This window comes from Heterodontus francisci, chromosome 28, assembly GCF_036365525.1.
Source record: "Heterodontus francisci isolate sHetFra1 chromosome 28, sHetFra1.hap1, whole genome shotgun sequence".
Classification (NCBI taxonomy): domain Eukaryota; kingdom Metazoa; phylum Chordata; class Chondrichthyes; order Heterodontiformes; family Heterodontidae; genus Heterodontus; species Heterodontus francisci.
The window spans coordinates 71769862-71796867 of NC_090398.1; positions in this window are offsets into that span (position 1 = coordinate 71769862).

The window sequence follows — 27006 nt, forward strand, 5'->3', positions numbered from 1 at the left end:
TCACCTCTTCTCCCCCTTCTCTCTAACGAAAACAACCTCAAGTCCCTCAGCCTTTCCTCGGAAGACCTTCCCTCCATACCAGGCAACATCCTAGTAAATCTCCTCTGCACCTTTTCCAAAGCTTCCACGTCCTTCCTATAATGCGGTGAGCAGACCTGCACGCAATACTCCAGGTGCGGCCGCACCAGAGTTCTGTACAGCTGCAGCATGACCTCGTGGCTCCTAAACTTGATCCCCCTACTAATAAAAGCAAACACACCATATGGCTTCTTAACAGCTCTATTAACCTGGGTGGCAACTTTCAGGGATTTATGTACCTCGACACCAAGATCTCTCTGCTCATCTACACTACCAAGAATCTTCCCATTAGCCCAGTATTCTGAAATCCTGTTACTCCTTCCGAAGTGAATCACCTCACACTTTTCCGCATTAAACTCCATTTGCCATCTCTCAGCCCAGCTCTGCAGCCTATCTATGTCCCTCTGTACCCGACAACATCCTTCGGCACTATCCACAACTCCACCGACCTTCGTGTCATCCGCAAATTTACCAACCCACCCTTCTACACCCTCATGCATGTCATTTATAAAAATGACAAACAGCAGTGGCCCCAAAACAGATCCTTGCGGTACACCACTAGAAACTACACTCCAGGATGAACATTTACCATCAAACACCACCCTCTGTCTTCTTTCAGCTAGCCAAGTTCTGATCCAAAGCACTAATTCACCTTCAATCCCATACTTCTGTATTTTCTGCCATAGCCTACCGTGGGGAACTTTATCAAACGCCTTACTGAAATCCATATACACCACATCCACGGCTTTACCTTCATCCACCTGTTTGGTCACCTTGTCAAAAAACTCAATAAGGTTTGTGAGGCACGACCTACCCTTCACAAAACCGTGCTGACTATCTCTAATGAACTTATTATTTTCAAGATGATTATAAATCCTATCTCTTATAACCTTTTCCAACATTTTACCCACAACCGAAGTAAGGCTCACAGGTCTATAATTACCAGGGCTGTCTCTACTCCCCTTCTTGAACAAGGGGACAACATTTGCTATCCTCCAGTCTTCCGGCACGATTCCTGTCGACAATGACGACAAAAAATTCAAGGACAAAGGCTCTGCAATCTCCTCCCTGGCTTCCCAGAGAATCCCAGGATAAATCCCATCTGGCCCAGGGGACTTATCTATTTTCACACTTTCCAAAATTGCTAACACCTCCTCCTTGTGAATCTCAATCCCATCTAGCCTGGTAGTCTGTATCTCAGTATTCTCCTCGACAACATTTTCTTTCTCCACTGTAAATGCTGACGAAAAATATTCATTTAACACTTCCCCTATCTCCTCCGATTCAACACACAACTTCCCACTACTATCCTTGATTGGCCCTAACCTATCTCTAGTCATTCTTTTATTCCTGATATACCTATTGAAAGCCTTAGGGTTTTCTTTGATTCTATCCGCCAATGACTTCTCGTGTCCTCTCCTTGCTCTTCTTATCTCTCCCTTTAGATCCTTCCTGGCTAGCTTGTAACTCTCAAGCGCCCGAACTGAGCCTTCACGTCTCATCCTAACATAAGCCTTCTTCTTCCTCTTGACAATCTCTTCAACTTCTTTAGTAAACCACGGCTCCCTCGCTCGACAACTTCCTCCCTGCCTGACAGGTACATACTTATCAAGGACACGCAGTAGCTGCTCCTTGAATAAGCTCCACATTTCGATTGTGCCCATCCCCTGCAGTTTCCTTCCCCATCCTACGCATCCTAAATCTTGCCTAATCGCATCATAATTTCCTTTCCCCCAGCTATAATTCTTGCCCTGCTGTATATCCCTGTCCCTGCCCATCGCTAAGGTAAAACTAACCGAATTGTGATCACTATCACCAAAGTGCTCACCAACTTCTAAATCTAACACCTGGCCGGGTTCATTACCCAGTACCAAATCCAATGTGGCATCGCCCCTGGTTGGCCCGTCGACATACTGTGTCAGAAAACCCTCCTGCACACACGGGACAAAAACAGACCCATCTAAAGTACTCGAACTATAGTATTTCCAGTCAATATTTGAAAAGATAAAGTCCCCCATAACCACTACCCTGTTACTGTCGCTCCTGTCAAGAATCATCTTTGGTATCCTTTCCTCTACATCTCTGGAACTATTTGGAGGTCTGTCGAAAACTCCCAACAGGGTGACCTCTCCTCTCCTGTTTCTAACCTCGGCCCATACTACCTCAGTAGACGAGTCCTCAAACGTCCTTTCTGCCGCTGTAATACTTTCCTTGATTAACAATGCCACACCCCCCCCCCTCTTTTCCCATCTTCTCTGTTCTTAGTGAAACATCTAAATCCCGGAACCCACAACATCCATTCCTGTCCCTGCTCAACCCATGTCTCTGAAATGACCGCAACATTGACTGGGATTCACTTAATGTTAGAGGTCTAGATGGAGCAGAATTTGTAAGGAGCATCCAGGAGGGTTTTTTAGAGCAGGATGTAAATAGTCCAACTCGGGAAGGGGCCATACTGGACCTGGTGTTGGGAAATGAGACAGGCCAGGTGGTTGACGTTTCAGTAGGGGACTACTTTGGGAATAGTGATCACAATTCCGTAAGTTTTAGAATACTCATGGACAAAGACGAGAGTGGTCCTAAAGGAAGAGTGCTAAATTGGGGGAAGGCCAACTATACCAAAATTCGGCAGGAGCTGGGGAATGTCAATTGGGAGCAGCTGTTTGAAGGTAAATCCACTTTTGATATGTGGGAGGCTTTTGAAGAGATGTGGATTAGCGTGCAGGAGAGACATGTTCCTGTGAAAATGAGGGATAGAAATGGCAAGATTAGGGAACCATGGATGACAGGTGAAATTGTGAGACTAACTAAGAGGAAAAAGGAAGCATACATAAGGTCTAGGCGGCTGAAGAAAGACGAAGCTTTGAAAGAATATCGGGATTGTCGGCGCATTGTGAAACGAGGAATTAAGAGGGCTAAAAGGGGTCATGAAATATCTTTAGTAAACAGGGTTAATGAAAATCCCAAAGCCTTTTATTCATATATAAGGAGCAAGAGGGTAACTAGAGAAAGGATTGGCCCACTCAAGGACAAAGGAGGAAAGTTATGCGTGGAGTCAGAGAAAATGGGTGAGATTCTAAACGAGTACTTTGCATCGGTATTCACCGAGGACAGGGACATGACGGATGTTGAGGTTAGGAACAGATGTTTGATTACTCTAGGTCAAGTCGGCATAAGGAGGGAGGAAGTGTTGGGTATTCTAAAAGGCATTAAGGTGGACAAGTCCCCAGGTCCGGATGGGATCTATCCCAGGTTTCTGTGGGAAGCGAGAGAGGAAATAGTTGGGGACTTAACAGATATTTTTGCGACATCCTTAAACACGGGTGAGGTCCCGGAGGACTGGAGAATTGCTAATGTTGTCCCCTTGCTTAAGAAGGGCAGCAGGGAAAATCCAGGTAATTATAGACCGGTGAGCCTGACGTCAGTGGTAGGGAAGCAGCTGGAGAAGATACTGAGGGATAGGATCTATTCCCATCTGGAAGAAAATGGGCTTATCAGTGATAGGCAACATGGTTTTGTGCAGGGAAGATCATGTCTTACCAACTTAATAGAATTCTTTGAGGAAGTGACAAAGTTGATTGATGAGGAAAGGGCTGTAGATGTCATATAGGTGGACTTCAGTAAGGCGTTTGATAAGGTTCCCCATGGTGGGCTGATGGAGAAAGTGAAGGCGCATGGGGTCCAAGGTGTGCGAGCTAGATGGATAAAGAACTGGTTGGGCAACAGGAGACAGAGAGTAGCAGTGGAAGGGAGTTTCTCAAAATGGAGACGTGTGACCAGTGGTGTTCCACAGGGATCCGTGCTGGGACCACTGTTGTTTGTGATATACATAAATGATTTGGAGGAAAGTATAGGTGGTCTGATTAGCAAGTTTGCAGACGACACTAAGATTGGTGGAGTAGCAGATAGTGAAGGGGACTTTGAGAGAATACAGCAGAATATAGATAGATTAGAGAGTTGGGCAGAGAAATGGCAGATGGAGTTCAATCAGGGCAAATGCGAGGTGATGCATTTTGGAAGATCCAATTCAAGAGTGAACTATACAGTAAATGGAAAAGTCCTGGGGAAAATTGATGTACAGAGAGATTTGGCTGTTCAGGTCCATTGTTCCCTGAAGGTGGCAACGCAGGTCAATAGAGTGGTCAAGAAGGCATATGGCATGCTTTCCTTCATCTGACGGGGTATTGAGTACAAGAGTTGACAAGTCATGTTACAGTTGCATAAGACTTTGGTTCGGCCACATTTGGAATACTGCGTGCAGTTCTGGTCGCCACATTTCCAAAAGGATGTGGATGCTTTGGTGAGGGTGCAGAGGAGGTTCACCAGGATGTTGCCTGGTATGGAGGGCGATAGCTATGAAGCTATGCAGAACCAGAATGTGGCTCCTCGGAGACAATGCCTACCTCACTCTGTACATCACTCCTAATTCAACCCCCAGCATCAATGCCAACCAGCCGCATGAAAATAACCCGTGTATAACGTGAGCAATGGAGTCACCAGGAACATGGTGGAACAGACCATCGGTGTGATGAAGCAATGCTTCCGACGTCTGAACCGCTCGGGGGAGCCCTCCAGTACTCACTGGAGCAGGTGTCCAAGTTCATGGTGTTCTGCTGCATCCTTCATATCATCACCATCATGAGGACACAGGCATTGGCACCAGTAATCCGGAGGCTACCTCAGGAGGAGGAGTGAGGGAGGATATTTCCTGGATGCCTTTGAACCGGGCAGGCTGTCGGAGAGACCCTGCTAGAATTTCGGTTCCCACAGGACAACTTCCCTTTCCCACCATGGATCCTCCATTCTCCCCCATTACACCCAACTGAGACGCACCATCACAGTGTCCAGCAATAAAAGAACACCAACAAAAACCTTTTCATTGACATCTTTATCCAATAACACATCCAATTATACAAGCAAAGCTGAACTATTCACCCTTGAATATTCCCTTAGTGCCTGTCTTGTGGATCCCTCGACTTGCCTCGTGCTCCTACACAGTGTTTCCCCAGTGACTGCAGCATGGATGGTGGAAGGCTGCTGACTTTCACTGGGGGAGACTGCAGATGGCCTTGCAGGACGTCCTCGAGCAGCACAGGGCCTTGAGGGCACGGATTCAGACTGCACCACCACGACATGGGCAGCATGCCGTCTGTGCTGCAGTGGAAGCTGAGACAATGGTCACCAACAATTGTATCACAGCTGGGTCCGCTAGTGCTGTCATGGAGTTAGTGACCACTTCCACAGGGGAAAAAATGGGCTTCAAGCTCTGTGCAATGTCCTGTGCCATGTTTGAGCTGGACTCCTCCATGTTATTTGATAGTGGCAACAGACTGTCTGACAGGCCTGTCAATGGACAAAGTATCTCTGTGTCCATATCCATCAGCATTCTCCTGTATGCTGCTCCAGCAAAGTTCATATCTGAGTCCTGTGTATTATAACTCGTTTGTGACATTGCCCTCCGGTCATCTGATACATGAACTATCCTTTCCCCCTGGCCTGGCGGCAGCTCACTCGTGCTCGGTGACTCACCACGTGTAGATTCTGACTCTTTACCAGCCTCTAAAGCACACACAGTGTAAGTGTTTGATCTGTTGTCTGTGAGTATCAGACCAAGTGATGGGGCTTCACCATCAGTGCTGTGCTGCTGCTCTCTCTCTGTCTCCTGGAGATGCTGTGACTGGGAAGCTGACAGTTTTCAGTTATCGTTGGAAAGTATAAATCAGAATTGGAAGGTTGGGGTGTGGGATTGGGGGTGGGATGGAAAGCAGGAGGTCCATGGTCCCATCTGCAGCTTGGACATCATCCCAGACAGCAGGATGAGGGGGAGGTGGGAGTTAAGAAGGGACATAAGGCAGGAACATAGCAACAGCCTGAATGTTGTCGGCGAGGCCGGATGCCACGGGCTCTGTGACAGCCAGTCCCATGATGTATAGAACCATCTCCTCCCTCAGGCTCAGGGGATGAAGATATGCCTGGCCCCCACCAGTTCACTTCTGCCCCCTGTGATTATGGGCCACCTTGTCCTGTAAGAGAGGGGGTGGAATATCAGTAATTGTGTTTCACAGTGTTTGTGTGATGTGCCTTCCATAGCTCAATAGCTGGAGGTATGTGGAGACAGTGAGATGTGGGTGTGAGGCTGGTATCAGTGGAAGGTGTGTGAGGGTGAGGTGGGGTATGTGAATGTTATGTGTGAGTCCTGAGTGTTAGGGACAGCTGATGGGTGAGTGATGGGGGTGTGGTACATTGAGCAGTGTGAGAGGTTGAAAGATATTATTGAATCTGCTTCCATCATGTTTTCTGGCAATGAATTCCAGATCAAAACAACTTGCTGTGGAAGAAAATTCTCCTCATTTCACCTCTGGTTCTTTGTCAATTACCTTCAATCTGTGTCTTCTGAATACTGAACTTTCTGACACTGGAAACAGTTTCACATTAATTACCCTATCAAAACCCCTCATGATTTTGAATTCTATATTAAATCTCCCCTTACCCGTCAGTGCTCTAAAGCGAACAATCCCAGCTTTTCAAATTTCTCAACGTAAATGAATTCCCAGATCCCTGGTACCATTCCAGAAAATCACCTCAGTATCTTCACTAAGTCCTTGACATCCATACCAAACCGTGGTGATCAGAATTGGACACAATTCTCCAGCTGGGATCTAACCAATGATGTATAAACATTAGCATTTCCTCCAGAGTTTTATTACTCTGTATCTCTCTCTCTAACACCAAAGACACTACATCTTACCTTCTAAGATCTGTGTGTGTACACGCCACTTCTCTCTAATCCTTCATCCGCTTTATAATGGTACCATTGAGTTTATATTGTTTCACCTCATATTTCCTACCCAAATGTCTCACTTCACACTTCACTGTGTTAAATTACATCTGCCATGTTCCTGTCCATTTCACCAGTCAGTCTCTGTCTTCCTGAAGTCTGTTACTATCCTTCAGACTGTTTATTAACATTTCTGAGTTTCCAGCCCTCTGAAAACTTTGACATTATCCTCTCTGTACACAAGCCCATTGCATTAACATACAGCAACAGTGATTCCAACAGTAACCCTGCGGAACCCCACTGTGTACTTCCCTCCAGACTGATCAACAACCATTCTCGACTACTGTCTGCTTTCTGTCACTGACCTAATTTCCTGCATGCTGACATTGAAAATAAAAAAAGGACTTCCATTTATGTAACGCCTTCATGATCACTGCATGTCCCAAAGCGATTTACAACCAACGAGTAGTTTTTAACGTTTAGTCATTCTTGTAAATGCAGGAAAAACAAAGTCAATTCCCGCACAGCAAGATCCCACAAGTAGCAGTGTGATCATGATCAGATCTGTTTTTGTGATGTTGAATTGAGGGGTAAATGTTGACCAGGACATTGGGAATAATTCCCCTGACCTTCAAAATAATTCCATGGGATCTTTACATCCACCTGAGTGGGCAACACGGGGCCTGGCTTTACCTTTTCATTGATAAGGCGGTACCTCTGACAGTGAAACACTCCCTCAGTACTGCACTGCAGTGTCAGCCTTGATTCTTGTGATCAAGTCCTGCAGTGACACTTGATCCTAGATGTTTGTGATTGAAAAGGGAGAGAGCGACAAACTGAGCCACTGCTGACATTGGTCCTTCAATCCCTTGTGTTTCTAATTTGGTAACACGGCTGTTGTGTGGTAATTTATCAAACAGCTGCTGAAAGGATAGGAATATTGGGAAAGTACAGGCTGGAACAATCATAGAATCATAGAATAGCACAGCCCTGAATGATGTCATTCGGCCCATCAAGTCAGTGCTGAACCCTTTCAAAGAACAATCCAGTTAGTCCCACTCCCTGACTCTTTCACTATATCCGAACATTTTTTCTTCTTCAGATATTTATCCAATTCCCTTTTGGGATAGACTATAGAATCTGTATCCATCAGCCTATCAGACAGTGCATCCCAAATCCAAACCACTCAGAAACAAAAATCCTCATGTCAGCTTATTTTACCAATCGCCTTAAATCTGTGTCTCTGATTACCGGTCCCTTGGACATTGGAAACAGTTTCTCTTTATTTAATTTATCTAAACCCTTCCTAATGATAAACACCTCAATCAAATATCCTCTGAAAGTTCCCTGCTCTAAGCAGAACAACCCCAGCTACACAACTGTAATCCCTCATGCCTGGACAAATTCTAGTAAAACAGTTCTGTACCCTCTCCGAAGGCTTCATGTCCTTCCTAAAGTGTGGTTCCCAGTATTCGACACAAGACTTCAGATGCAGCTGAACTAGTATTTTATATGTTTCACATAATGTCCTTGCTTTTGCTTTTTTTGCTTCTATTTGTAAAACCGAGGATCCCATATATTTATTAACGGTTTGGCTACAAAGATTTGTGTACAAATACTCCAGGTGTCTCTGTTATTTCACCACCTTTATAGTTATACCATTTAACTTGTATTGTCTCTCCTCATTCCTCCTTTCAAAATGTATTACCTCACACATCTGCAATGCCAATTAAATATTGAGAAGATTGAAGACATTGTTTTCTGTCTCTGCTTCAAATATTTCCTAGCTACATACTCCATCCCTCTCCTTTGTAAATGTTTGAGACGAAAAGCCAAACTGTTCACACACTTTGTTACATAGTTAACCTTGAGATGCTTTGCGATGAGCTTCTGACCAAATATTCACACCATCAGTAAAATGGCTTATTTCCACCCGCGGTGGAGTTGCATTTCTGGTTAAAAAGGAAAGTAATACAATAGTGAGGAAGGATATGAGAGCTGATGATGTGGAGTCTGTATGGGTAGAGCTGAGAAACACTAAGGGGCAAAAAACGTTAGTGGGGGTTATATATAGACCCCCAAACTGTGGTGGTGATGTGGGAATGGTCTTAAACAGGAAATTAGAGATGCATGCGATAAAGCAACATCTGTAATTATGGGTGACTTAAATCTGCATATAGATTGGTCAAATCAAATTTGTCACAATAACGTCGAGGAGGAATTACTGGAGTGTATTCGGGATGGTTTTCTGGACCAATATGTTGAGGAACCAACTAGAGAACAGGCCATCCCAGACTGGGTATTGTGTGAAGAGAGAGGAATAATTGACAATCTAGTTTTGTGAAATCCCTTGAGGATGAGCGACCATAATATAATAGAATATGTCATGAAGAAAGCCAACAGTGACGTCAGAGGAGAGCTGCAAGCTGATTGGTTGGGTGAGTAGCAGCTATTAGTGCATGTAGATATCTTTAAAAAAGTGAAAAGTTTATTTTTGTGGGAAAAGAACTCTGGTGATAAGGTGAGTACTACTGAAGTGTTTCTTTTTTTAATTTAGTGTAGTTTATTAAGAATCTTAGATTGAAGTGGGTAGAAAAAGGCCCCTCATGTAATTAGTATTTTTTTTAAATTAATGGTGTAACTAATTAATCTAAGGGTTGGTCATGACAGGAGAGCTCAGCCCCGTGATCTGCTCCTCCTGCCCTTTGTGGGAAATCAGGGATGCTTCCAGTATCCCTAGTGGGCATGTGTGCAGGAAGTGGGGCCATCTGCAACTACTGGCGACCCGCATTATGGAGATGGAGCTGCAGGTGAAATCACTGTGGAGCATCCATAGTGCTGAGGACGTCGTGGATAACATGTTTAGCGAGGTGGTCACACCGCAGATAATAGCTGCACAGGCAGAAAAGGGATGTGTGACCACCAGACAGAGTAGTAGGCACAGGCAGGTAGTGCAGGAGTCCCCTGTGGCCACCACCTCTCAAACAGATAGACCGCTTTGGATACTGTTGGGGGGGATGACCTCCCAGGGGAAAGCAGCAACAGCCAGGCCCATGGGACCACAGAGGGCTCTGCCGCACAGCAGGACAGGAAAAGGGGTGTAAGAGCTATCGTGATAGGAAATTCTATCGTAAGGGGTGCAGGTAGGCGTTTCTGTGGCCGCAAAAGAGGCATCAGGATGGTATGTTGCCTCCCTGCTGCGAGGGTCAAGGATGTCTCGGAGTGGCTGCAGGAAATTCTGAAAGGAGAGAGTGAGCAGCCAGAGGTCGTGGTCCATATTGGTGCTAACGACATAGACAGGAAGAGAGCTAAGGTCCTGCAAAGTGAATATAGGGAGTTAGGCAGAAGGTTAAAAAGTAGAACCTCTAGGGGTAATCTCAGGATTTGGCCTAACCATCAGCCTCAAGAAAATGAACATCATGGGACAGGATGTCAGAAATCCTCCATCCATCAATATCGGCGGCCACGCTCTGGAAGTGGTTCAAGAGTTCACCTACCTAGGCTCAACTGTCACCAGTTACCTGTCTCTAGATGCAGAAATCAACAAGCGCACGGGAAAGGCTTCGACTGCTATGTCCAAACTGGCCAAGAGAGTGTGGCAAAATGGCGCACTGACACGGAACACAAAAGTCCGAGTATATCAAGCCTGTGTCCTCAGTACCTTGCTCTATGGCAGCGAGGCCTGGACAACGTATGTTAGCCAAGAGCGACGTCTCAATTCAGTCCATCTTCACTGCCTCCGGAGAATACTTGGCATCAGGTGGCAGGACCGTATCTCCAACACAGAAGTCCTCGAGGCGGCCAACATCCCCAGCTTATACACACTACTGAGTTAGCGGCGCTTGAGATGGTTTGGCCATGTGAGCCGCATGGAAGATGGCAGGATCCCCAAAGACACTTTGTACAGCGAGCTCGCCACTGGTATCAGACCCACCGGCCGTCCATGTCTCTGCTTTAAAGACGTCTGCAAATGCGACATAAAGTCCTGTGACATTGATCACAAGTCGTGGGAGTCAGTTGCCAGCGATCGCCAGAGCTGGCGGGCAGCCATAAAGGAGGGGCTAAAATGTGGCGAGTCGAAGAGACTTCACAGTTGGCAGGAAAAAAGGCAGAAGCGCAAGGGGAGAGCCAACTATGTAACAGCCCCGACAGACAAATTTTTCTGCAGCACCTGTGCGAGAGCCTGTCACTCGAGAATTGGCCTTTTTAGCCACTCCAGGCGCTGCTGCACAAACCACTGACCACCTCCAGGCGCTTACCCATTGTCTCTCGAGGTAAGGAGGCCAAAGACAAAGAGGAAGAAGAATCTCAGGATTACTCCCTGTGCCACGTGCTAGTGAGGATAGGAATAGGAGGATTAAGGAAATGAAAGTGTGGCTGAAGAGCTGGTGTAGGCGGGAGGGCTTCAGCTACTTGGATCATTGGGATCTCTTCTGGTGCAGAGGTGACCTGTTGAAGAGGGTCGGATTGCATCTAAACTGGAAGGGGACCAATATCCTTGCGGGGAGGTTTGTTAGTACGACTCGGGAGGGTTTAAATTAGTCTTGCAGAGAGGTGGGACTCAAAGTAGTAGTCTCTCCGATGACATAGTTAAGGTAAATGTAGAGGTTAATGCAAGCAAGTCCAGTAGGCGGGCCTGGCAGTGGCCTGACAGGGAGCGTGGAAGGTCTGGTCGACTAAACTGCAAGTGGTTAGCACCGCAGCCTCACAGCTCCAGGGACCCGGGTTCGATTCTGGGTACTGCCTGTGCGGAGTTTGCAAGTTCTCCCTGTGTCTGCGTGGGTTTCCTCCGGGTGCTCCGGTTTCCTCCCACATGCCAAAGACTTGCACGTTGATAGGTTAATTGGCCATTATAAATTGCCCCTAGTATAGGTAGGTGGTAGGGAAATATATAGGGACAGGTGGGGATGTGATAGGAATATGGGATTAGTGTAGGATTAGTATGAATGTGTGGTTGATGGTCGGCACAGACTCGGTGGGCCGAAGGGCCTGTTTCAGTGCTGTATCTCTAAACTAAACTACTTTAATGCAAGAGGCCTTACAGCTAAGGCAGATGAACTCAGAGCATGGATCAGTACATGGGATTGTGATATTATAGCTATTACAGAAACGTGGTTGAGGGATAGGCAAGACTGGCGGCTCAATGTTATGGTGTCCCGATGCTTCAGTTGGAGGGAAGAGAGGATGGGGAGTTGCACAATTGATTAGGGAGCACATCACGGCAGTAGTTAGAGAGGATATCCCGCGGGGAAAGTCCAGTGAGGCCAAATGAGTGGAGCTTAGAAATTAGCAAGTGGTGATCTCTTTGATGGGATTATACTATAGGCCCCCCAATAGTCAGAGGGAATTGGAGGAGCATATATGCAGGGAAATCACAGATAGGTGTAGGAATTATAGGGTTGTAATAGTTAGTGATTTTAACTTTCCTAATATTGACTGGGACTGCCTTGGTGCTAAGGGATCAGATGGGCAAGAATTTGTTAAGTGTGTCCAGGATAGTTTTATGAAACAGTATATGGATGGCCCTACGAGAGAAAAGGCTACACTCGACCTCCTCTTTGGAAATGAGGATGGGCAGGTGGATGATGTGTCAGTGAGGGAGCACTTTGGGACCAGTGACCATAACTCTATTAGCTTCAAGATAGTTATGGAAGAGGAAGGACTGGTCCTCAGGTTGAAGTCCTAAATTGGAGGAAGGTTAATTTTGATAGCATCAGACAGGAACTCTCAAAAGTTGAATGAAAGGGCTGTGTACATGTAACGGGACGTCTGGCAAGTGGGAGGCTTTTAAAAGTGAGATAGGAAGAGTTATGGGCCGGCATATTCCTGTTAGATGGAAGGGCAAGGCTGGCAAGTTTAGGGAACCTTGTTTGATGAGGGATGTTGAGGGTCTGGTCAGGACAAAGAAGGAGGCATATGTCAGGTATAGGCAGCTGGGGATCAAACGAGTCCCTCCAGGAAAAGAGTGGATGTAGGAGTGCACTCAAGAAAGAAATTAGGAGGGAGAAAAGGGGCCATGAGATTTCCCTGGCAGATAAGCTAAAGGAGAATCCTAAAATATTCTATAAGTATATTAAGAGTAAAAGGGTAGCTAGGGTGAGAGTCGGTCCCCTTAAGGATCAGTGTGATAATCTACTTGTGCAGCCACGGGAAATGGGCGAGGTCTTAAATGAATACTTCTCGTCTTTATTTACCATGGAGATGACATGGAAGCTACTGAGTTCAAGGGAGGGAACAGCGATATCCTGGAGCATATGAACATTGCAAAGGAGGCGGTGTTGGAGGTTTTGAAGCGCATTAAGGTAGATAAATCCCCAGGGCCTGACCAGGTGTATCCTAGGATGCTATGGGAAGAAAGGAAGGATATTCCTGGAGCCCGAGCAGAGATTTCTACATTATCGTTAGCCATGGGAGAGGTACAGGAAGACCGGAGGATAGCTAATGTTGTGCCTTTATTTAATAAGGGCAGCAGTGATAAGCCAGGGAACTACAGGCCGGTGAGCCTTCCATCAGTGATGGGAAAGTTATTGGAAGGGATTCTGACAGACAGGGTTTATATGCATTTGGAAAGGCAACGTCTGATTAGAGATAGTCAGCATGGCTTTGTGCATGGGAATCATGTCTCAGGAATTTGATTGCGTTTTTTGAGGAGGTGACCAAAAGGATTGTCGAGGGCAGGGCGATGGACGTTTTCTACATGGACTTTAACAAGGCCTTTGACAAGGTCCCGCATGGTCGAGTGGTCCAGAAGATTCATACACATGGGATCCAGGGTGTGCTAGCCAATTGGATACAAATTTGGCTTGGTGATCGGATGGTAGTGGGGGGTTGTTTTTCAGATTAGAGGCTGGTGACCAGTGGTGTGCCGCAGGGATTGGTTCTGGGTCCTCTCTTGTTTGTCATATATATTAATGACTTGGATGTGAATGTAGGGGGCATGATTGGTAAGTTTGCAGATGATACAAAAAATGATGGAATAGTAGAAAGTGAAGAAGCTTGTCTGAGGTTACAACAGGATATAGATAAACTTGGAAAGTGGGCAAGGGATTGGCAAATGGAATTTAATGCAGACAGGTGCGAAGTAATGCATTTTGGGAAATTAAACCAGGGCAGGACATATACAGTGAATGACAGGGCCTGGGGAGTGTTGTTGAGCAGAGAGAACTTGGGGTGCAAGTGCTAGTTCCCTGAATGTGGCAACACAGGTAGACAGGGTGGTGAAGAAGGTGCATGGCATGCTTGTCTCCATCAACTGCGGCATGGAGTACAAGAGTAGGGACGTCATGTTACAGTTGTACATAACATTGGTTATTCCGCATTTGGAGTACAGTGTGCAGTTCTGGTCGCAACACTACAGGAAAGATGTGATTAAGCTAGAGAGGGTGCAGAAAAGATTCATAAGGATGTTGCCTGGTTTGGAGGGCTTGAGTTATAATGAGAGATTGGGTAGGCTGGGTCTGTTTTCACTGGAGCAAAGACGGCTGAGATGGGACATGATGGAGGTATATAAAATTATGAGAGGCATAGACAGAGCAGGTAGCCAGAGTCTGTTTCCCATGGTAGGGGTGACTAAAACTGGAGGGCATAGATTTAAGATGAAAGGGAGTAGGTTTAAAGGGGATTAAAAGGGTAAATTTGTCACACAAAGAATATTGCGTATCTGGAATGAGCTGCCAGAGGAGGTGGTGGAGGCAGGACCAGCAGCAACATTTAAGAGTCAACTGGACAGGTATTTGAATGAGCAAAGCATAGACGGATATGGAATTAATGCAGGCACGTGGAATCAGTATAGATCGGCATTATGGTCGGCATGGACGCAGTGGGCCGAAGGGCCTGTTTCTATGCTGCACGAATCTATGACTCTAAGATGGATAGTGACGTAGTTGATTCTGAGACGAGGGTCGTGAATCTTAATAAAGGAAAGTATGAAGGTATGAGGCACGAGTTGGCTATGATTGATTGGGAAACGTTACTTAAAGGGATGATGGAGGAAAGGCAATGGCAATATTCAAACAGTGCATTGATGAACTGCAACAATTGTTTACTCCTGTCTGGCGCAAAAGTAAAATGGGAAACGTAGCCAAACCATGGCTTACAAGGAAAATTAGAGATAGTATTAGATTCACGGAAGAGGCATATACATTCGACAGAAAGAAGCAACAGACCTGAGGATTGGGAGCAGTTCAGAATTCAGCAAAGGAGGACCAAGGGATTGATTAATAAGGCGAAAATAAAGTACATGAGTAAGCTTGTGGGGAACATACAACCTGACTGTAAAGGTTTCTGTAGGTATGTGAAGAGGAAAGGATTGGTTCAGACAAATGTAGGTCCTTACAGTTAGAAACATGGGAATTTATTATGGGAAACAAAGAAATGGCTAACCAACTAAATGCATACTTTGATTCTGTCTTCACAAATGATGACACAAATATCTTACCAGAAATGTTGGGGAACACAGGGTTTAGTGAGAGGAAGGAACCGAAGGTATTAGTAGAGAAATTGTGTTGGGGAAGTTGATGGTATTGAAGGCCGATAAATCCTCAGGGCCTGAAAATCTACATCCCGTATTACTTAAGGAAGTGACCCTAGAAATAGTGCATGCATTGGTGGTCATCTTTCAAGATTCTATCGACTTTGGAACAGTTCCAGCTGATTGGTGGGCAGCTAATGTAACCCCACCATTTAAAAAGGGAGGTAGAAATAAAGCAGGGCATTATAGACAAGTCAGCCTGACGTCGGTAGTGGGGAAAATTCTGGAGTCCATTATCAAAGTTTTTATGGCAGAGCACTTGGAGAACAGTGTTAGAATCGGATAGAGTCAGCATGGATTTACGAAAGGGAAATCATGCTTGATAAATCTATTAGAATTCTTCGAATATGTAACTAACAGAGTTGATGATGGGGAGCCAGAGAATGTGGTTTATTTGGACTTTCAGAAGGCTTTCGACAAAGTCCCACATAAGAGATCAGTGAGTAAAATTAAAGCGCATTGGATTAGTGGTAGTGTATTGCGATAGATAGAACATTGGTTGGCAGATGGAAAAAAAGAGTAGTGATAAACGGATCTTTTTCCAAATGGCAGGCAGTGATTAGTGGGGTACCACAGGGATCGGTGCTAGGACCCCAACTATTCACACTCCATATTAATGATTTAGATGAGGGAACTAAATGTAATATCTCCAAATTTTCAGAAGACACAAAACTGGGTGGGAGGGTGAGATGTGAGGAGGATGCAGAGTGGCTTCAGGGTGATTTGGACAAGTTCAGTGAGTGGGCTATTGCATGGCAGATGCAGTATAATGTGAATAAATGAGAGGTTATCCGCTTTGGTAGCAAAAACAGGAAGGCAGATTATTATCTGAACGGTGATAAACTGAGAGAGGGGAATATGCAACGAGACCTGGGTGTTCTCGTACACCAGTCACTGAAGGTAAGCATGCAGGTGCAAACTGTTCACAGACTTAGTTACATAGTTAACCCTGAGATGTCTTGAGATGAGCTTCTGACCAAATATTCACACCATCAGTAAAACGGCTTATCTCCAACCCCGGTGGAGTTGCATTGCTGGTTAAAGAGGAAATTAACGCAATCGTGAGGCAGGATATTAGCTCTGACGAGATCGAATACATATGGGTAGAGCTGAGAAACACTAAGGGGCAGAAAACGTTAGTGGGGTTTGTATATGGACCCCCAGACTGTAGTGCTGAATTTGGAAATGGCAATGAACAGGAAATTAGAGACGCATGCGATAAAGGAACATCTGTAATGAGTTTCTTGAATCTGTATATAGATTGGGAAAATCAAATTGGTCACAATACATTGTGGAGGAATTCCTGTAGAATATACGGGATGGTTTTCAGGACCAATGCTTTGAGCAACCAACTGGAGAACAGGCCATCCTAGACTGGTTATTGTGTAATGAGAGAGGAATAATTAACAATCTAGTTGTGTGAGATCCCGAGGGGATGAACGACCATAATATGATAGAATTCTTCATCACGATGGAGAGTGACCTAGTTGATTCTGAGACTAGGGTCGTGAATCTTAATAAAGTAAGCTACGAAAGTATGAGGCATGAGTCGTTGATGATACATTGGGAAACGTTAGTTAAAGAGATGACCCTGGATAGGCAATGGCAAACATTCAAAGAGCGCATGGATAAACTGCAACAATTGTTTATCCCTGTCTGGCACAAAAGTAAAACGGAAAAGGTAGCCAAATCATGGCTCACAAGGTAAATTAGAGACAGCATTAGATCCAAGGAAGAGGCATATAAATTTGCCAGGAAACACAACAGACCTGAGGATTGGGAGCAGTTTAAAATTCAGCAAAGGAGCACCAAGGGATTGATTGAGAAGGGGAAAATGGAGTACGAGAGTAAGCTTATGGGTAACATAAAAACTGACTGTACACGAATCTATAGGTATGTGAAGAGGAAAAGATAGGCGAAGACAAATGAAGGTTCGTTACAGTCAGAAACAGGGGAATGTATTATGGGAAACAAAGAAATGGCTGACCAACTAAATGCAGACTTTTGTTCTGTCTTCACAAAGGAGGACGCCAACATCATATCAGAAATGTTGTTGAATACAGGATTTAGTGAGAGAGAGGAACTGAAAGATATCAGTATTAGTAGAGAAATGGTGTTGGGGAAGTTGATGGTATTGAAGGCCGATAAATCCCCAGGGCCTAGTAAATTACATCCCTGAGTACTTAAGGAAGTGGCCCTAGAAATAGTGGATGCATTGGTGGTCATCTTCCAAGATTCTATGGACTCCGGAACAGTTCCTACAGATTGGAAGGTAGCTAATGTTACCCCACTATTCAAAAAGGGAGTAGAGAGAAAGCAGGAAATTGTAGACCAGTCAGCCTGATATCGGTCGTGGGGGAAATCCTGGAGTCCATTATCAAAGATTTTGCAGCAGAGCACTTGGAGAACAGTGGTGGTATCGGACAGAGTCAGCATGGATTTATGAAAGGAAAATCATGCTTGATAAATCTACGAGAATTCTTCGAGGATGTAACTAGTAGAGTTGATGAGGTGGAGCCAGTGGATGTGGTTTATTTACACTTTCAGAAGGCTCTCGCCAAAGTTCCACGTAAGGGTTTAGCGTGTAAAATTAACGAGCTTGGGATTGGGGGTAGTGTATTTGCGATGGATAGAAAATTGGTTGGCAGACAGGAAACAAAGCATTGGAACATACAGATCTTTTTCTGAATGGCAGGCAGTGACTAGTGGGGTACCGCAGGGATCGGAGCTAGGACCCCAGTTATTCACAATATATATTAATGATTTAGATGAGGAAACTAAATGTAATATCTCCAGATTTGCAGATGATCCAAAATTGGGTGTGAGGATGAGTTGTGAGGGGGATGCAGAGAGGCTTCCGCGTGATTTGGACAAGTTGAGTGAGTGGGCAAATGCATGGCAGATGCAGTATAATGTGGGTAAATGTGAAGTTATCCACTTTACTAGCAAAAACAGGAAGGAAAAATATTATCTGAATGGCTATAAACTGAGTGAGAGTGATATGCAGCGAGACCTGGGTGTTCTCGTACACCAGTCACTGAAGGTAAGCATGCAGGTACAACAGGGCAGTAGAAAAAGGCGAATGTTATTTTGGCCTTCATAGAGACAGGATTTGAGTACAGGAGCAGGGATGTTTTGCTGCAATTATGCAGGGCCTTGGTGAGGCTGCACTTGGAATATTGTGTGCAGTTTTGGTCTCCTTATCTGAGGAAGGCTGTTCTTGCTACAGAGGGAGTGCAGTAGAATTTTACCAGACTGATTCCTGGGGTGGTCGGACTGTCGTATGAGGAGAGATTGAGTCGGTTAGGACTATATTCACTGGAATTCAGAAGAGTGAGGAGGGATCTCATCGAAACCTATAACATTCTAACGGGACTTGACAGGGTAGATGCAGGAAGGATGTTCCCGATGGTGCAGGACTCCCGAACCAGGACTCATAGTCTAAGGATACGGGGTAAAACTTTCAGGAATGAGATGAGGAGAAGTTTCTTCACCCAGAGAGTGGTGAGCCTGTGGAAATCTGTCATCACGCCCATATCCAAGGGGGATTGGAATATTCTGGCCAGTGCCTCGGCTAATTCCACCATTCCTTCCCTCAGCATACCTCATACATCCCATCCAGACTGGGTAAATGTTCAACTTTATTGTTGTACAAAAAGTGTTGATTTGAAAATGGTTAACTGAATCTGTTTGTTCTGTGACTGTAATTAATGTCAGTCTCCATGGACCCTAATTGTGTTTTCCATCTTCTATTAATAAGGGGCTTCTTTCAATATGTTATTCCATAGTGTCAGTGGGAACATCAGCCCCGGCACTTACAGAGATCAGCTGCTCCAGAGAGATAGAGAGAGGATAGGTTAGAATCTGAGAACAAAAGACTGGAATGTTACAACAATGGACAGGATTTTATCCTCGGTTATTTACTCTCTTTCTACATATTATGATTGGATGTCATTAAACTTCCGTATCTATCTCGCATTGAAGATTATTCAATACATTTACTATCCCATCCTGGCTATTATTGGTGTCCCTGGTAAGTCTCTCTATCTCGCTATTAATTCTTTTAACCATGTTTAACTACATTACTGCTCCTGTAATTTACTCTGCCCTTCTTGCTGCCGTTGTATGCCTGGTGAATATCTCCAGCTATTAGCTCTATACACCATTCTCAACTGTATTACGGTTCTTGTCATTTACTCTCTCATCGTTGCTGCTGTTGCTGTCTCTATTTCAGGCTAGGAGATCTGTAAATCCTGTTTCAATGAAATACTGTTCTGTAATGAACATTTTTGTAAGACTGAAGCGAGCGTCATTGGTCTCCATCACAAACTCCATCCCCTATCTGGGAAGCACATACTCCACCTTGCCCAATATCTGAGCTTGTACCAGACAGTTTGCAACTTCTGTGTTATATTTAAACCTGAGCTGAGTTCATCTCCATATTCTGTCCATCACCACCCTGCCTATGAACACCTCTGTAATTTCACCCGTCTCCACTTCAGCCTCAGCCCATCTGCTGCATAAACCCTCATCCGTGTCACCATTAAATCCACACTTGACTATTCCAATTCTATCCTGGTCACCCTCCCAGTTATAAACCTCCATAAACCACAGTCCATCCAGAACTCTGCTGCCTGTATCCTAACTCACACCAAATCCAGATCACCCATCACCCCGTGCTCACTGATCTGCATTGGCTCCCAGTCTGGCAGCACCTTAATTTTAATCATTCCTGTGTTTTTAGTTTTAGTTTTAGTTTTAGAGATACAGCACTGAAACAGGCCCTTCCGCCCACCAAGTCTGTGCCGACCATCAACCACCCATTTATTCTAATCCTACACTCATCCCATATTCCTATCACATCCCCACCTGTCCCTATATATTTCCCTACCACCTACCTATACTAGGGGCAATTTATAATGGCCAATTAACCTATCATCCTGCAAGTCTTTGGCATGTGGGAGGAAACCGGAGCACCCGGAGGAAACCCACGCAGACACAGGGAGAACTTGCAAACTCCGCACAGGCAGTACCCAGAATCGAACCCGGGTCCCTGGAGCTGTGAGGCTGCGGTGCTAACCACTGCGTCAGTGTGCCGCCCCATTCAGGTTTGAATCTCTCCATGGCCTCACCCCTCCAGATAGTCCCATTTCCCTGTCCATTTCCTATATTCCTGCAACTCTTTTGACTTCAGACTTTTTTCAGTTCTCCTTTTAAAGTGAATTTATTTCCCTCTGTAGCTGTATCAGAGCCACGATTTTAGACTCTGCAGCACTACTGGTGCTGACGGTACAGAAGCTGGGATCCATAAAATGATGAGAACCGCAAAGCCGACCACTGCTAGTGCACAATACCCCATGCTGGGCAGGGCTCCAGCAAACTCGTATCATCTATGTTCCATTCGTGTGGTCTTCACTGCCGGCCACTTCTAGTGTGGCCTGCACAGTGTCCCAATCTGGGCGGGGCTCTAGCTCAATCGTACCGGATATGTGTTGTTCCTTTGAGGATGGATTTGAAAGTGATGTCAATGTACCATACCGGGAACTTTGATGTACGTCTTTGAAACTTGGTCTGTGCATGTCCACTGTGTTCGTCACTCTCAGCTGAACATACATTCAGCAGCACGAGGTACCCCCTCTAGTCTTATTTAAAAGAACCAGGCATCCAACTTAGAGGTGAGAGGGTTTTGACTTACTTCTGCTATTGTAAGGTTGGTGGAGGTTGTGTGGATGGTTTTCTGGAGGTTGTGTTGTGAGCTGTTGCAGACATTCAGGGAGGGCAGAGGATTTGGTGACCCAACTCTGGACGAGGTATGGGGACTGTAGTTATAGTGTCTCTGGGTCTGTAACATGACCAACTCATGGAGCAGAGACTGCAGAGAGGGGAAGCTCTGTAAAGAGGGAGGAAGAGGGGCCGTTGCCCGACCCACCCCGGGTTTTCCAAGAGCAATTTTCCTACCTACACCTAACCCAGGAGCAGTGTGTGAGGTGACTCTGATTCAATAGGGAGATGGTCACAGAGCTGTGCCACCTCCTGTAACACGACCTGGAGCCTCTCACCAGGGTGAGGACGGAGCTGTCAGTGGCTGTTAATGTCACAGCTTCATTGAAACTCTATGTATCTGGATCTTTCCTAGCAGGAGCCGGAGACATATCCAACATACAGTCAAAGGGAGCTATAGGGTCATAGAGTCATTTTCAACACAGAAGGAGGCCATTCGGTCCCTCCATGCCAGCTCTGTTTGGAACAATCCAGTCAGTCCCATTCTCCCGCTCAATCCCCGTATCCCTGCAAGTTCATTTTCTTCTGGTGTCCAACCAGTTTCCTTTTGAAATTATTGATTGTCTTGGCTTCCACCACCCTCTTGGGCAGTGAGTTCCAGCTCATTAACATCAACTGTGTAAAAACGTTCTTCCTCATTTTCCCCCTTCATCTCTTACCCAAACCTTCCATCTGTGTCCCCTAGTCCTTGTTTCATCAGTTAATGGAACAGTTTTTCCATGTCCTTCTTATCTAAGCCTATCATTATCTTGTACAGCTCTATAAAATCTCTCTCAATCTCCTTTACTCCAGGGAGAACAACTCCATCTTCTCCAAACTAACCTTGTATCTAAAACCCCTCCATGCCTGGAACCATTCTGCTAAATCTCCTCTGCACCCTCTCAAGGACCTTCACATCCTTCCTAAAGTGTGGTGACCAGAACTGGACACAGTTCTCTAGTTGGAGCCTAACCAAAGCTTTATGAAGGTTCTGCATAACTTCACTGTTTTTGCATCTTTGTCTCTCATGATAAATCCCATGATAGAACATAGAACATAGAACAGTACAGCACAGTACAGGCCCTTCGGCCCACGATGTTGTGCCGAACCTTTAACCAACTCTAAGATCAAACGAACTGCCTACCCTAATTCTACTATCATCCATGTACCTATCCAGGAGTCGCTTAAATGCCCCTAATGTATCTGCTTCTACTACCACCGCTGGCAGCGCATTCATCACACACCCACCACTCTCGGTGTAAAGAACCTACCTCTGACATCTCCCCGAAACCTTCCTCCAATCACCTTAAAATTATGCTCCCTGGTGATAGCCCTTTCCGCCCTGGGAAATAGTCTCTGGCTATCCACTCTATCTATGCCTCTCATCATCTTGTACCCCTCTATCAAGTCACCTCTCATCCCTCTTCGCTCCAATGAGAACAGCCCTAGCTCCCTCAATCTTTCTTCGTAGGACATGCCCTCCACTCCAGGCAGCATCCCGGTAAATCTCCTCTGCACCCTCTCTAAAGCTTCCACATCCTTCCTATAATGAGGCGACCAGAACTGAACACAATATTCCAAGTGTGGTCGATACGTTTTGCTAAACACTCTCCTAATAGGTCCTGCCTAGATCAATGCATATGGAGCCCCAGATCCTTCTGTTCCTGCATAAACGTTAGAACCGTGCCATTAAGTCTATATTGCCTTCCTATTCCTTCTATCCAAATGCATCAGGTCACACTCCTCTGTATTAAATTCTACCTGCCACTTCTCTGTCCATTCTGCTAGCCTATCTATATCCTGTTGCAAGCAGTTTGTATCATCCTCACTGCTTACCGCTCCTCCAAGTTTGGTATCGTTGGAAAATTTTGAAATTCTACTCTGTATTCCAAGATCCATGTCATTTACATACAGCAAAAATAAATAAATAAATCAGTATTCCTCGCACTGACCCTTGGGGAACATCACTGTCTACCATCCTCCAGTCTGAAAAACAACCATTTAACACATTTCTCTTTTTGCTGTTTTTTGGACAATTTTTGATCCAATTGGATGCTATTCCATGAGCTTCAATTTTGTTAACCAAGCTTCTGTTTGGTTCTTCATCAAATACTTTCATAAAATCCATGTAGACAACATCCACCACATTCCCTTCATCAACCTTCTCTGATCATCAAAATAAATTCAATTAGTTCATCAAGCATAATCTGCCTTTTAGAAATCCATGCTGACAATCCTTAAATTACGCAAACCTCTCCAAGTGTGTGTTGCCCTTTTTCCTTTATTATTGTTTCTAAAATCTTACTCACCACTGAAGTTGCACTAACTGACCAGTAGTTGCGAGGCCTGTGTGTTGTCCATTGATAATTCTGGGAGGTGAGGGTGACCATCTATGTCATCATTTCTCCCTCAGGAGGGCGAAGCAGGATGAGAGATCCCGTGGCTTTGTCAGGATAGCGGAATTGCTGATGGTGTAGGTTGCTCCTCCGGGCCCCCATGTCAATAGGGAGAGGTATAGGAAATGGAAGAACTCTCACTTCATTAATGTACAGTTGGTGTGAGAGCATGCCCAGTACATCATATTGGTGAATGTCCACTATGCTGGCAGCAGCCACCATACCTTCATTCTGAAGCAGTCAGCCGGTCCCAACACTTCGGGCTCCATGCCATTTCAGAATGTGGCTCCTCGGAGACAAAGGAAACCCCCTCTGGACACAGCTCATGTTTCTACTGCCCCAAACCACCTCCTACCGACAACCAACATCACACAATTAACCTGTGTATAACGTGGGCAATGGGGTCACCAGGAATCGACCATCGGTGTGATGAAGCAATGCTTACGATGTCTGAACCGCTCGGGAGGAGCCCTCCACTACTCACTGGATCAGGTGTCCAAGTTCATGGTGTTCTGCTGCACCCTTCATATCATCACCGTCATGAGGACACAATCATTGGCACCAGGAATCCGGAGGACACTTCAGGTGCTGGAGGAAGCAGGGAGGATATTTCCTGGATGCCCTTGACCCGGACAATCCTTGCTAAGATTTCGGTTCCCATAGGACAACTTCTCTTTCCCGCCATGGATCCCCCATTCTCCACCATTACACCCATCTGAGATGCCCCATCACTGTGTTATTACAGGACAGAAGGAACTATTCAGCCCGTCGTGTCTGCACCGGCTCTCCGAATGAGCAACTCATCTAATCCCATTCCCTGCCTTCTTCCCGTAACCCTGCACATTCTTCCTTCTCATATACCAGTTTATTCAGCTTTAGCATGTTTATAGATGTGGTCACCCCTCTGCTTAAGAGTCTGCAGGGAGAGAGGGAATGGGTGATCACCAGACAGTCAAAAAGAATCAGGCAGGTAGTGCAGGAGACCCCTGAGTGCATCTCACTCTCCAACAGGTATTCAGTTCTAAATACTGAGGAAAGTGATGCTTCACCTGGGGAGTACAGCCAGAGCCAAGTCCATGGCACCACGGGTGGCTCAGCTGTAGAGTGGGATACAGGGATGACTGAAAGAGCCATAGTGATCGGTGGTTCAATAATCAGGGGAACAGACAGGCGTTTCTGTGGCCACAGACGTGAATCCAGGATGGTGTGTTGCCTCCCTGATGCCAGGGTCAAGGATGTCACTGAGCGACAGCAGAGCATCCTGAAGGTGAAGGGGAACAGCCAGAAGTCGTGGTTCACATCGGAACCAACGACATAGGTAGAAAGAGGAATGTTGTTCTGTGGACAGAATTTAGGGAGCAAGGGAAGAAATTGACAAGCAGGACGTCAAAAGTAGCAATCTCCGGATTACTCCCAATGCCACGCACAACTGAACACAGAAATAGAAAGAGAAGACAGATGGATGTTTGACAGGAAATATGGTGCAGGAAGGAGGGCTTCATATTCCTGGGATACTGGGACCGGCTCTGGGTGAGATGAGTCCTTGAAAGGCCGGAAGATTTGCACCTGAACAGAGCTGGGAATGGGTTCCTTGCGGAATGTTTTGCTAGTACTGTTGGGGAGGGTTTAAACTAGTTTGGTAGAGGGATGGGGACCTGACGGTGGGACAAAATCAGAAATGAAAATGGAAGGCGAAAAATTAATGGATGAGTCTGGAAGACAGAGGAAACAAAGGTTATAAAATAAAGATGAAAAGCTTAGCAGTGCTCAAGGGTATCTATTTCAATGCAAGGGGTATAGCAAATAAAGCAGATGAGCTGAGGGTACAGATAGACACGTGGTAGTATGATATCATAGCTATTACAGAAACATGGCTTAAGGAGGGACAGGAATGGCAGCTCAACGTTCCTGGTTACAGGGTTTTCAGACGCGATAGGGAAGGAGATAAGAAAGGAGGGGGAGTGACAATTGTGGTCAAGGTATTTATTGCAGCTGTGAGGAGGGTTAATATGTTGGAAGGTTCATCAAGTGAGACCATATGGATTGCGCTAAGGAACCAAAAAGGGACAATCACACTGCTGGGAGTGTTATCTCGACAGCCAAGTCTTCAGGGGGAGATAGAAGAGCAGATATGTAGGCACCTCTCTGAGAAGTGCAAGAATAATAGGGCAGTAATAGTAGGGGATTTTAATTACCCCAATATTAACTGGGATAATTTTAGTATGAAAAGAATTGAGGGAGCAGAAATCTTGAGGTGCATTCAGGAGAACGTTTTTGACCAGGATGTCACAAGTCCAACAAGAGAGGGTGCGGTTTTAGACATTGTTTTAGGAAATGAAGATGGGAAGACGGAAGGAGTGACAGTGGGAGAGCTTTTTGGTGGGAATGATCATAATTCAGTTCGTTTTAACATAATTATGGAACAGGCCAAGAGATATATCAGCAGTTAGAGTTCTCAATGGGGCAAGGTTGATATTACTAAACTGTGGAGCGAAAGTGGACTGGAAACAGCTGCTTGAAGGTAATTCAGTCTCAGAGCAGTGGGAGGCATTCAAAGGGGAGATTCAAGAGGTTCAGGATAAGCATGTTCCCACAAAGAAAAAGGGTGAGTCGGCCAAATCTCGAGTCCCATGGATGTCAAGGTGCCGGCAGGGTAGGATAAGACAGAAAAGGGAAGCATATATCCGACACTGAGAACTCAATACTAGAGAAAGTTGAGAGGAGTTTAGAAAGTGGAGGGGTCAAATCAAAAAGGAAATTAGGAAAGGAAAGAGAGGGAATGAAATAATAATGGCAAGCAAAATCAAGGGGAACCCAAAGATGTTTTCTCAATACATTACGAGTAAGAGGATAACTAAGGGGAGAGCAGGACCCATAATAGATCAGAAAGGTAACCTTTGTATAAGGGTGGAAGATATTGGTATGGTTCTTTATTGAACAATTTGCGCATGTCTTCAGAAAAGAGGGGGGATTTAGATATTGTCGTTAAGGAGGAGGAGTGTGAATTATTGGATGTGATAAACATTGGGAGAGAGGAAGTATTAATGGGATTAGCATCCTTGAAAGTTGAAACATCACCAGAGCCGGATGAAATGTACCCCAGGCTGTTCAAAGGAGCAAGAGAGGAAATAGCAGAGGGTCTGCCCACCATCAGTTTCCAATCTTCACTAGATACAGATGTGTTGCCGGAGTATAGGAGAATTGCTAACATTGTAACTCTGTTTAAAAAGGGAGCGAAGGATAATCTGAATAATTACAGGCCAGTCAGTCTAGCCTCAGTAGTGGGCAAATTATTGGAATCTATTCTGAGAGACGGGATAAACTGTCATTTAGAGAGGCACAGGTTTATCAAGGATAGTCAGCATGGAATTGTTAAGGGACACTCTTGTTTGACAAAATTGATCGAATTTTTTAAAGATGTTACAAGGAATATAGATGAGGGTAGTGCAGTTGATGTGGTCTAC